Source organism: Myotis brandtii, unplaced genomic scaffold, assembly GCF_000412655.1.
Source record: "Myotis brandtii unplaced genomic scaffold, ASM41265v1 scaffold1873, whole genome shotgun sequence".
Classification (NCBI taxonomy): Eukaryota; Metazoa; Chordata; class Mammalia; order Chiroptera; family Vespertilionidae; genus Myotis; species Myotis brandtii.
Window position 1 is genome coordinate 77395 of NW_005356956.1, and position 12090 is coordinate 89484.

Sequence of the window (12090 nt, forward strand, 5' to 3'; positions counted from 1 at the left end):
GTAGGAGTGGGGGAGTGAGTAGAGTGGAGAGCAGGTAGAGCGCATGAGCAGAAGGGCCACCATAAGGTGTTGGGTTTGGTTTAGGCTGCACAGTGTTGACCTCGCTACTGATGGGATAAAGTAAAGGAGCAGTCAGGCCTTAGGTTTGAGCTAAGATAACCAGGGTCAGGAGAAGCTGATTGGTCGGGAAAGTTGAACTACTTCCACATTTTTGTAGCACCGCGATCAGGCATTGGAGATTGAGTCACCAGGTAGAGATAGCCATTGAAGAATTGACAACTCAGACCAGATAGCCTCCCGCTCTTGTGGTATCTTAGGGCACCTCTCTTGCTTCAAATGATGAAGAGTTCTTGATGAGGTAAGACAATGGTGATCTGGTTGCTAAACGTTTCTATTTTGGTAGCTAGGTTTTATATCAAAACCTGATAAAAGTATTAACTATTATGTGCTTGGCACTGTACCATGGGCTCTTATAGTTACTATATTTGTGTGTGTGTGTGTGTGTGTGTGTGTGTGACCATGTCTATGATTTTTAAGCTCTATTAATCCAGATTCTTTAATTTCCAAGACTTATTTACAGCATTTCACAGAAAGTTATTTTCCTATGTAGAGCAATAAAATGTTTAAAGACGTTATGATCAAGATTTAATAATGAAACTAGACTCTGTTCCTTTCTTTTTTTAAATGGAACCTGATAAATGTATTAGCTATTATGTGCTTGGCACGGTACCATGGGCTCTTATAGTTATTATATTTGTGTGTGTGTGTGTGTGTGTGTGTGTGTGTGACCATGTCTATGATTTTTAAGCTCTATTAATCCAGATTCTTTAATTTCCAAGACTTATTTACAGCATTTCACAGAAAGTTATTTTCCTATGTAGAGCAATAAAATGTTTAAAGACGTTATGATCAAGATTTAATAATGAAACTAGACTCTGTTCCTTTCTTTTTTTAAATTGCACAATTAGTCAATGGTACATGGAAGAGAAACTTTTGGTTCATATCCGTCTTAGAATAAGTTTGTTTCATAGGAATTCCTCAGCGCGAGCCGTGTGGATGGGTGAGCAAGGCTTTTTAAAAGGGCTGAAAACGTGCTCTTAGCAACCATCTGATAAAATGAAAAACTGAACAAAATGTGAACGCAGGTGAACGAGTCTCTGAAGAAATGATGGTGCAAACGAATCGTCAAAAGTGTGAAATCATTAAAAACGAAACATGTTTGGGTTTTTATTGAAACTTAATTGCAGGCTTATGTGTTTTCTTTCGTAAGCGAAGTTAGAAGGAAATGGCCTAACTAAAATTTTGGAGGCCAGTGTTGTAAGACATATATTGTACCACGATTTATTTTTCACATAAAAGCTGCTGTTCATCTCCTCCCCCCCCCACCCCCCGTGGCATTAACATGCATGTTTTCCTCATGTAGGAGAATATATAAAAAACTGGAGGCCACGCTATTTCATTTTGAAGACAGATGGCTCATTCATAGGATATAAAGAGAAACCTCAAGACGTGGACCTGCCTTACCCCCTCAACAACTTCTCAGTGGCAAGTAAGTTCATTATAACTGTTGACTCACTTGGTATTTATTTATTCGTGTGGCCTCATGTGTCAGGTATCTTCTGTATGAGACGCTGATGAGAAAGTTGAGGTTTGTAGTGAACAGCAGAGAGAATTGCAGCTTTGATAGAATTTCAAAGAGGGAAGGAGAGAGAGAAACATCAATGATGAGAGAGAACCATTGATTGGCTGCCTCCTGCATGCCCCACACTGGGGATCGAGCCCAATCGGGATGATCAATGATATGTGGTCTTCGGTAATGAATTCTTTAATATTTTTAATAGCGAGCACTTGAATGTGATCATTATAGTTCCCCCAATATGTGCTGCAGGGTTTCCTTTACAAAATGCAAACAAAGCCCTTCGGACCTGATTGCTGGGTGGACCTCGTTGGGGGTGGACTTGGCTGGGGGTGGACACGGTTGGGGGAGGATCTGGTTGCTGGGTGGACATGGTTGAGGGAGGACATGGTTGCTGGGTGGACACGGTTGCTGGGGGGACATGATTGGGGAAGGACATGGTTGCTGGGTGGACATGATTGGGGGTGGACATGGTTGTGGGTGGACACGGTTGGGGAGGACATGGTTGCTGGGTGGACATGGTTGCGGGTGGACACGGTTGGGGGTGGACACAGTTGGGGGTGGACACGGTTGGAAGAAGTCGCAGTAGCTCCTAGTGCATTTCCAGTCAGTTTCCTCTCATGATCGTAGAGCCTCTGAGTGGTCGCATGATGAGAAATAAGTGATTTCCGTCAGAAATCATTTTTCACGGGAGACTTTATGTTTGTAGTTAAACTTTTCTTCCTTAGAGACATCTACTAAAATGTTTGTGATGTAAACTTATTTTGAAATTATGTGTTTGCCTGAACATAGCACAGAGTGAACTGAAAGACAGTGGTAAGTTATGATAATGACCTTAGTTATTATTACAATGTTATGACCAGACAGTTGAAACTGTTCAATTTACTGATTATCAATGAAGGGTTTTTATGTATTAGTTCCAAAGTAAAGTGTTTTAAAGTTGTGTTGAGTTCAAATAAACCTGCCTAATAGCTAAAGTCAGTGCCATTGAGATAAAATCTTTAACTGGACACCATTCTTAATGTTGGTTGTATGTTGTTATCTGTTAGCTCCACTTGGAAAAGATATGAGGGAAGATTGAAGCTGAAAAAAATAATAAAAAATACAGTAAAATAGCAACAACAGAAAAATCCAAGTGAACAAAAGTCCTTCCATTTTATGAAAGTCATTTTATCATTATATAGAGCCCCCGGTCTTTTCTATGGCTACATCTTTTTTTTTTAAGAATAAGATTAAATAATAAACCAAAGGATGTGTGAAATCATTTGAATGATAAAGATACTAACTTAAAAAAATAAAGAAAATAAACAACCTCTCTATATAAGTGGATTCTTGGGTTTTCCATTTAAAAAAAGTGAGGACAGGTACAGGTATGGATTAGTTAAGGAAATTATTTTCCCACCCAGATGCTCATTAGCTATGTAGATCCTTCTTTCAGTAGAAAATTACTTTTAAAATCCTATTGTCAATTGAAATACTATCCTGTATTTTGTATTGATTTAACACATTTTCATTCTGAAGATCTTCTGGGCAGGCATTTGCTTTGAAATGACAGGAATTGGCTTTGAAAACATTAGCAGCATAGATTGTCATGTGCTACCTACAGCCAGTACAGTTCCTCAGTGTCTCTGTTTGACTAGCGAATGCTATTGGTTTGTCTGAAATAATTTATAGAAGCATAGAACTCCTGTATCTGCTGATCAAAAATGCAGCATTTTTTGACCTTATGAAATTTCACACCCCAACAAGTTTTAAAGACATACTGTATGTCACAATCTGCCCACATCTGCTCCCACACTTCCACCAGCAGCGGCTGAAATACAGGCTGCACTGCGGGGGGGTGGGGGGGTGGGGGGTCCTGCCTGATGTCTGTCAGTCAGCGAATCCCCGAAATAAATATTAGTCGGCATCTGTACTCTTTACTTGTAGGTAGTTGACTCAAACTAACACGTTGTAGACCAGCTCTTTGTTTTCCGAAGTGTATTATCTTGGCACGTACACTAGCTACACTCTCTTAAATGGATTATTCTTAAAGCTTGATTTATTGCAATCTTAAATTTTGTAAAAAAAAAATATATAATAATTACCCGAGGAAATTGTGTAGTGAAATGGGCACTGGTTGAAGTTCAGATTTCAGATTTCCCATAATCCATGAGTATGACCTTGGGCAGGTCATTCTCTGAATCTCTGGTCTTTAGTTCCTTCATCAGAACAGCGGGATCCCTTGGGTTCAATGAATCCGTAAGGCCTTTTTTTGTCTCTAACATTCTGGGATTCCATGAGGGGGACATTGAGCAGGCCCTTGAAGAGTGAATAGGAGTAAAATTAAAATAGAGAAGACTATTCCAGGCGGAGGGTGACAAAATATTTTTATGAGACATTAAAAGAAAGAACAGTTGGAATATGAGAGGGTTACTTCACCAATGGTTTCCCTACTTCCCAGGCCCTGCTAGTATATGAAAAAGAGATAGTTTAAAGGTATTTCTAAGGTATATTGGGAAATATTATCTATACATATATCCCATTGATAGCTGCGGTATGAGTCTCCTGTTTTTCCTGATAATTAAAAATGTGCCTTAAATTTAATGTATGTGGGTTTTAATAGAATTCTATGAAAATAGGCTTTTTATCCATATATATAAAAAAATAAAGTGAGGCCTGGAAGGGACTTAGAATTGACCTTTACAGCCTTCATGAAATTTCAGATTCCTTCCTTCCTTTCGGATGTAAAATTTCCAAAAAGAACATACTCATTGTTTCTACTTCTCAACCCACTGCATGCCTTCATGAAATTTCAGATTCCTTCCTTTCGGATTTAAAATTTCCAAACAGAACATACTCATTGTTTCTACTTCTCAACCCACTGCAGTCTAGCTTTCTCTCTTGCTTACTTGATTGAGTCCACTTTTATTTCATTAAGTTCCCCAGCGATCACTTAATTTCTAAGACTAGTAAACATTTTTCGGTTCTTCGTTTCCCGGGTGTACATCTGGACTGCGTTTAATACTATCGACCACCACCTCCTTCCTGGGAGGACCCCTCTCATCCTCTCCTTCTGGAATGTGTCTTCCTCCGTCCGGGCTTTCTTCCTTTGCCTGCTGCATGTGTTTCGATGTCTAACCAGAATCTGGCCAAGGACTCTTCTCACTTGGTCCCCTCCCCTTGGTGGCCACATTCACTTTAAGGTCCCTGTATGCAGCTTGCTCCCACAAGGCCTTTCTCCTGAGCGGTAGGTTACTGTGTTCACCTGACCCCTGGGCCTCTCTACCTAGGTATTTTTTGGACTCCACATGTCCCAAGCCGAACTCAAGATAATTTTGTCAATCCCTCTCCTTCCCCCCACCCCCCAATGTTCAGTATCTCATTTCTCTCTTGAGCAGAAACCTGGATCCATAGCATGCTTTTCCCCCCTTCACATCTTCATCCACTTCCAACTTGTGTCTAGTCCTGCTGCTTTTGCTTCTTATTTCTTCAACTTCTGTCCTCCCCTGTATTCACCCTAAAACAAGCCCTCATCATCTCTGCTACAGATTCTGACCTCGAGGCTCTGCCACTTGTAACACTTCCTTCACCTGGCCGTCAAAGGGATCTTTCTAAAATCAAAGCCTGAGTATGCCGTTCCCTGGGAAAGCCCAGCCCGGGGTCTTCATTGCTGGTGAGTCAGGTCCAGCTTCCTTCATTTACATATGAGATCTCCTCTGTCTGGCCTCTGCTCTCCACTTTTTTATTTTTTTTAAATCTTCATTGTAGAAAGTATTACATGAACCAATTGCAGCCCGCTCCCATCCTCTGCTTTCAACTCTTGCTTTGTCTCTCTTCTGTGTAGGTCCACTGGGCAGTTCTGAGCTACTTATTATTCCCTGCACCACAAACTATGCTGCTGTTCTCTACTCTGAGCCGTTGTCTATGCTGTTCCACCCTCTGATTGGAATGTCCTTCTGTTCTCTATTTGCCTGGATCATTTTTAAAAAATTATTATTCTTTAAGACTTAATTCAGATTTACATTCCCAGCCTACTTCCTTGCTGAATGACTCCTCTCTGCCCTTCACGAAGCTGTTGCCCTTGGTGGTCATCTTGGGTGTTTCTCGGTCATCTTGTTCGTGTGTGTGTCTCATCTGCTAATCTGAGTTATTTGAGGGGAAAGAGTCGAGTGTCATTTGTCTGATAGCTCCGAGGACCCACATGTTGGGTTTTCAGTAACTGCTTTCAAGGGAATATCTGAAATAATCTAGTCCATATATATTTTTTTTTTCACTTCTTGGTAAGAAAAATGAAGCCTTTAGAAATTCAGTGATCATTTTAAGGTTGTTTTACTAGATAGTACTAATTAAGTATCAAATCTCTCTACTGTTGTTTAAAAGTGCTATTCCCGCCCTGGCTGGTTTGGCTCAGTCAATGGAGTGTCAGCCTACAGACTGAAAGGTCCCAGGTCCGATTCAGGTCAAGGGCACATGCCCGGGTTGTGGGCTTGATCCCCAGTAGGGGGCATGCAGGAGGCAGCCAATCAATGATTCTCTCTCATTGATATTTCTATCTCTACCTCTCCCTTCCTTTCTGAAATCAATAAAAATAACTAAGTAAATAAATAAAAAAATAAATAAGATATTCCCCTCTCCACCCACATTAGAGTAAGAGCCTTGAGATTTGATTTTGGGTGGGCATTCCAACACTTACATTGCTAGATATTCTTTGTCATGCAGAATTCTTCGAGCCCTACAAAATGTGGATAATAGCATTTGACCTTCATCCTTCAGATGGGTCAAATGTGAACTATATACAAAGGTGCCTTCTACATTTAGTGCTGTAGAAATATAAGTAAAATTTTTTTTTTTTAAGCAGGGTACATTTCTAATGAGAATTGTGGTTTGGTAAATTGCTAATTATAGATTGAGATTATCTTTGCACAAGAAATACTACATTTAGACTGAAAGATAATACAGGATTTAGACAAGCATTGTTGCAAAGCTGTGTTCACAGGTACTTTGAGCACAAAAGTTTGTCTACCCACTAGTCATGGTCTTTAACATTTTGACAGTTATCAGTCCAACTCAAAAGTAGAAACAGTTCCTCAGTAGAGAACTGGAACATTTGCCCATATGTCTTGGGGATCAACCTTCTTGCTGTTGAGGAGGTGCCTGGCTATGTCCACAGAAGGACTGCCTAGAATTCTACTTTATCCTGTGTTGCAAATATTGGCTCACTCTTGCAATATCTCCTTCTTCCCTGAAATGTTTCTCCAATCCCTTTTTGAAAAAATAAGTTGGTCTGCCTTTCTCAGGCCAATTTTAAATGTGAAATGCCTATCCTCATTGATGGACACTTTACTTTTTATTAAGTTAAGTGTAGATACAGAACTGATTTGCTTGTATAATATTACTTTTTTAGCTTTCGTTTTTATTTTCCAGAGAGAAGTTGGTGTAATTTTTATTTTTTTTAAATATATTTTATTGATTTTTTTTTACAGAGAGGAAGGGAGAAGGATAGAGAGTTAGAAACATCGATGAGAGAGAAACATCAATCAGCTGCCTCCTGCACACCCGCTACTGGGGATGTGCCCACAACCAAGGTACATGCCCTTGACCGGAATTGAACCTGGGACCCTTCAGTCCGCAGGCCGACGCTTTATCCACTGAGCCAAAGCAGTCAGGGCTGGTATAATTTTTAAAATTATAAACTAAAAATGATTACATCTCATCCTATTTAATCCCATCTTATAATTAATACAGAAGACATTAAGGGGGACTTAAGGAAGGAAAGAGAATTGACGTTTTGAAGAGCCCACTTGGTACGAGGTGCTTTATTTATTTGAGCACGTTTTTTTCATGCCAAGTACAACACGAAATAAATGTTACCGTAAACAAACTGGATAATGAAACTAAAAACCAGAGAGAGTAACTTCCCCAGGGTCTCCAATCAAGTAGCTGGCAGAGCTGTGATTTGGATTCTGCTCTAACCCCTGGCTTGAGTGTGATCAGTCCTGCAAAGGGGTCAGAGTGACAGCTCTCTTCAAATAATGCTGAGTCAGCACCCACAGCCATCTCCGGGTCAGCCAAATCTTACAGTCAATAGCAGACTCTGCTGTTCTCAGGGCGGGGGGGGTGGGGAGGATGTGTTCATGTAACAGTCATGCTCACTGGGCCACAGCAGACGGGAAGGCATGGAGGCACTAGCCAGGTGACCGATCATTTGATAGAAATGTTTTATGTGATAATGGGTCAGTCCCTTAACCAGCCTGGGACTCAGAGTTTTGTCCCTCGTGGCGTGAGGGAGTCAGCCTGTGGCATCTCTCCAGTTCTTTCTTCTAACATCCAGTGACTTGCCCATCCCCAGCTATACCTTCATGTTAAAAGCATTTGTGGTATTTCGAGTCAAGTTCAATGCGGCCCAAGGCCACAGTTCGGGGAAGGCCCTCTCAGCCTTGGAATTGAGGAAAGACGCAGAGGCATTCCTTTGGGTTGGAAAGAATACATCCTCGAGCGGATGCTGATGGAAACATGCAGCGCAGGGGACGAGAGAAGAGAGCGGGGTGCCCGCCGGAAAGTTGTGCGGAGGAGAGTACATTGCCCCTGATTGCAGTAATGCCTCAGCACGACAATGCGGCCTTTCACCGCGACCACAGCTCTCATTCATGTGTGTTGTGCGCTGCTTCCTGTTGCTAATTGTCGGCACAATAGTCCTGCAACGGGGCAGCCTCCGTGTCCTTCTGCACCGGCTTGTCATTGTCTTTCTCCCTCACCCCCACCCATGCGCTCAGAACCCATTACCACGCTGGCATTTTTAGACATTTTCTCTGTTTGAAAATGGCAGTGCTTTTGAAACACGCCAGAACAGTTCATGATAATTGGACCAGCCAACCAGCAACAGCATTTGCTTCCAAAAGGACACTGATAAGGCTGCTCTCTCTCTGTAGGATACTCTGAGAAAGGAATTAAAAATAAATGCATGATGCTCTCTTTATAGCATCATGTCACAGACATTGTCTCCTTCGAGCGCCTCCCAGGCGGGCCTCTGGAAGTAGCACGTTTGGTGAAAATCGTTTTGTTGGCCTGTATTATTTACAGATGGACAGTTTACCTGGTCAGTTCTTTGGAAAATCTGTGCCTTTGGGAAGTTACATTTGGCTATTCTTGGAGATCGTTTTATTATGACGAGGGAGTCAGCATGCTCTCTTAGATTCACAAACCCCAATACGTTCTCATTTCGGCCTCCAGGCAACTGGCGTCTCATGTTATTTCACGTTAGGTTTTCAACATTTTGGCCAGTAAATATTTCATGTGCTTTGAAACTTGTACCAGTGATCTAATGTTGACAGGAAGGTATTTTCCCCCCAATTATTTCCATATAAGTAAATCCTAAAACTGTTTTATTCCTTACCAGCTCACCTGTCATCCAGAACTCCCCTATCTTATAAGCATACCATCACAGTGGGTGGTTGTTTTTACATGGAATATTCTCACACTGGATGGTAGTTACTTTTGGTGCATGGATACTCAACAAGAAGTTTGGTCAGTTTTCTTTGGGGAAGACTCTTTCCATATTCTATATCTAGTCACCTGTTTCAGTTTGATTGTAAAAAGCTAGAAAGTGAAGATGTATAGCTTGTTATAAAGAAACTAGAGGCCCAGTGCGCAAATTCGTGCACCAGTGAGGCCCCTCGGCCTGGCCTGCGGGATCGGGCCAAAACTGGCTAAAAGCTAGAAAGTGAAGATGCAGAGCTTGTTATAAAGAAACTAGAGGCCCAGTGCACCAAATTTGTGCACCAGTGGGGTCCCTCGGCCTGGCCTGCAGGATTGGGCCAAAACTGGCTCTTTGACATCCCCCGAGAGGTCCTGGATTGTGAGCGGGCACAGGCCAGGCCGATGGACCCCACGGGTGCACGATCGGGGCCGGGGAGGGACGTGGGAGGTTGGCCAGCCGGAGAGGGACCACGTGAGGGCTCCAGGGTGTGTCCAGCCTATCTTGTCAGTCCTGATCAGCCAGACCCCAGCAGCATGCTAACCTACCAGTCGAAGAGTCTGCCCCTTGGTGTTCAGTGCACGTCATAGCGAGCTGTTGAGCAGCCTTAGCATGTCATTAGCATATCATGCTTTGATTGGTTGACCAGACGACCAGACACTTAGCATATTAGGCTTTTATCATATAGGATGAACCTGTACTTCCTCTCTTGAACGCTGCTAACACTCCAAAAACAGCATGTGACATGCTAGAACGCGCCTAGAACTTAGAGCCACAAAACCTGGACCCGAGATTCAGTTTTATAACCTCACGGACGTGATGATTTTGAACAAGGGACCTACATCAGCTTCTGTTTCCTTATTTGTGAAACAGAAACGACAACACCTGAGAACTTTGTTGGGAGGGTTAGTGAAAAATAACGCTCATGAAACCTTCACGTTCCGGTGGAGCAACTGAGAAGGTGCTTTCAAAGAATGACTTAGTTGTCATTATTTAAGAAGAATCAATTTGGGGGGGAATATAATAGAAAGGAAAGTTTCCCTAGTGACCTAAATTGGCAAAATATTTAAGATGATTTTTTTTCTGTTCTAACAATGAATGAACTGATTATTCCAAAGTATCTCTTTGCTTACTTGCAATGCAGCAGTCAAACCAGACTTTAAAGTGAAGCATTTTGTGCTAAAGACCCAGAGACTTCTCTGTGGTTGTAGGTGAAACCCTGTAAATTAGGAAAGTTCATCTGGAGTCAGAATTCCTGAGTGGAAAGAGAGACATTTATGTCTCGTCTTGAAGTTTCTAGAGGTGAGAGTGTTTTTTAGACAGGTCAAACATCAATGATGAGAGAGAATCACTGATCGGCTGACTCCTGCACGCCCCCCACTGGGGATCGAGCCTGAAACCTGGGTTTGTGCACCAACCAGGAATCGAACAGTGACCTCCTGGTTCATAGGTCGATGCTCAACCACTGAGCCACCCTGGCCAGGTTGGACAAGTCCGATTCTTAATAATAATTTGGTTTTCTTTATACATGTTTTTAATGAAATTATTAGGCTTGTTTGTTTATAATCCTCCAAAATTCACTGTGTGTTTTTTTCTTTTGTTTGTTTCTTTTTTTGGAAGTTGAGTACTTTGTCTGAATAAATAGGCCTTTTCATTGTTCTCCAAGGGGAAAAAATTGTATAACTATTCTGTAAATCTAATTCTACCACTTTCCCAAGGGAAAGAAAGCTTGCTCTTCAGTCAGAGCTGTAGCTATGTAATCACGAATTTGACGAGACTTTTAATTTTTTCACATTGATGTTATTAGGATTTATTTATACATAAACATCTATATCTGTATATGCTTAGAGCAGGATTTATTACTAATATTCTCAGAGGTGGTGTAACTGGACAATGTAGGTGTTTTTTGGAAAATATCTTATTGATTTCAGAGAGGAAGGGAGAGGGAGAGAGAGATAGAAATATCAACGATGAGGGAGAACCATTGATCGGCTGCCTCTTACACACCCCACACTGGGGATCATGCCCGCAACCTGGACCGGGAATCAAACCGTGATTTCGATGTTCAACCACTGAGCCACGCCAGCCGGGGCAGGGCACTTTAGATTTTGAAGAAATAAGTATTTCAGGTTTTGGGAGGCACTGATACTTGGTCATTGTTCACTGGGTTCAGGTGTGAAAGCTCCCCCATGAAGTTAAGCTCCCCTTGGTGGTGGGCACGTGCTCTAGGTCCACACCTTGGCACCAAGCAGTGGTCAGTCCTTCACTTACTTCCCTAATGACTTTAGCATCCATTGGTGATCCTGGCCAGAGTCAATCATTTTATTGGGTGTGGAGTATCTTTCGGCTGTTTTTGAAAATGTGGTGTTAGTTAGGCAGCATAAATTCCTTACTGCATTTGGCTGACGTTAATCATGTATTCGTCCATTGTGTTTATTCAACTGAGACCTGCTCTGTGTAGGCACAGGACGAGGTAATCAAATAATATGACCCTTGCCCTCAGGGAATTTGCAGTTTAATTTACATTCTTGTTGGATTGTTTAAAGATGTTGTTATGAATTCCAGTTTCAGCATATTTGAAATATAAATTAGTTTTTCTTAATTAAAACAAAATGGTGTTCATGATTATTTTTTAGATTTCCACACCGTGTTTTGTAGTAAGCTGTACTAAAATGGGTAGAACTCATCCTTTCTGCATCCGGGTAATTCACTTCCATTTGTTTCATGGATTGTGATCACTAATAAGCTGTTTACTTGGGTGTGTGAGTACAGAGGCGTCTGAGCCACTATGAAATATGATGATGTAGATCATTATTTAATGAAATGAAAAATATCACAACATAGTAAATGAGCAAAGCACTTATGTAATACTAGGGTCCCTAGGCCTGGCCTGCAGGGATCGGGCCGAAACCGGCCTGGTGCACGAATCAAGATGGGCTGGACATGCCCTGGAGCCCTCCTGTGGTCCCTCCCAGGCGATCGGTACTGGGCAAGACAG

At 41.8% G+C, this 12090-nt stretch overlaps 1 protein-coding gene across 1 annotated transcript in view; it reads left to right on the top strand.

The window, feature by feature from the left end:
- The first annotated feature begins 1423 nt into the window (after positions 1-1423).
- Positions 1424-12090, top strand: part of AKT3 (v-akt murine thymoma viral oncogene homolog 3) — an 86257-nt gene continuing 75590 nt past the window's right edge. Inside the window, exon 1 of the mRNA XM_005864513.2 lies at positions 1424-1549. The gene's annotated coding sequence lies outside the window, so the exon portion shown is untranslated. The remainder of the gene's footprint in view (positions 1550-12090) is intronic.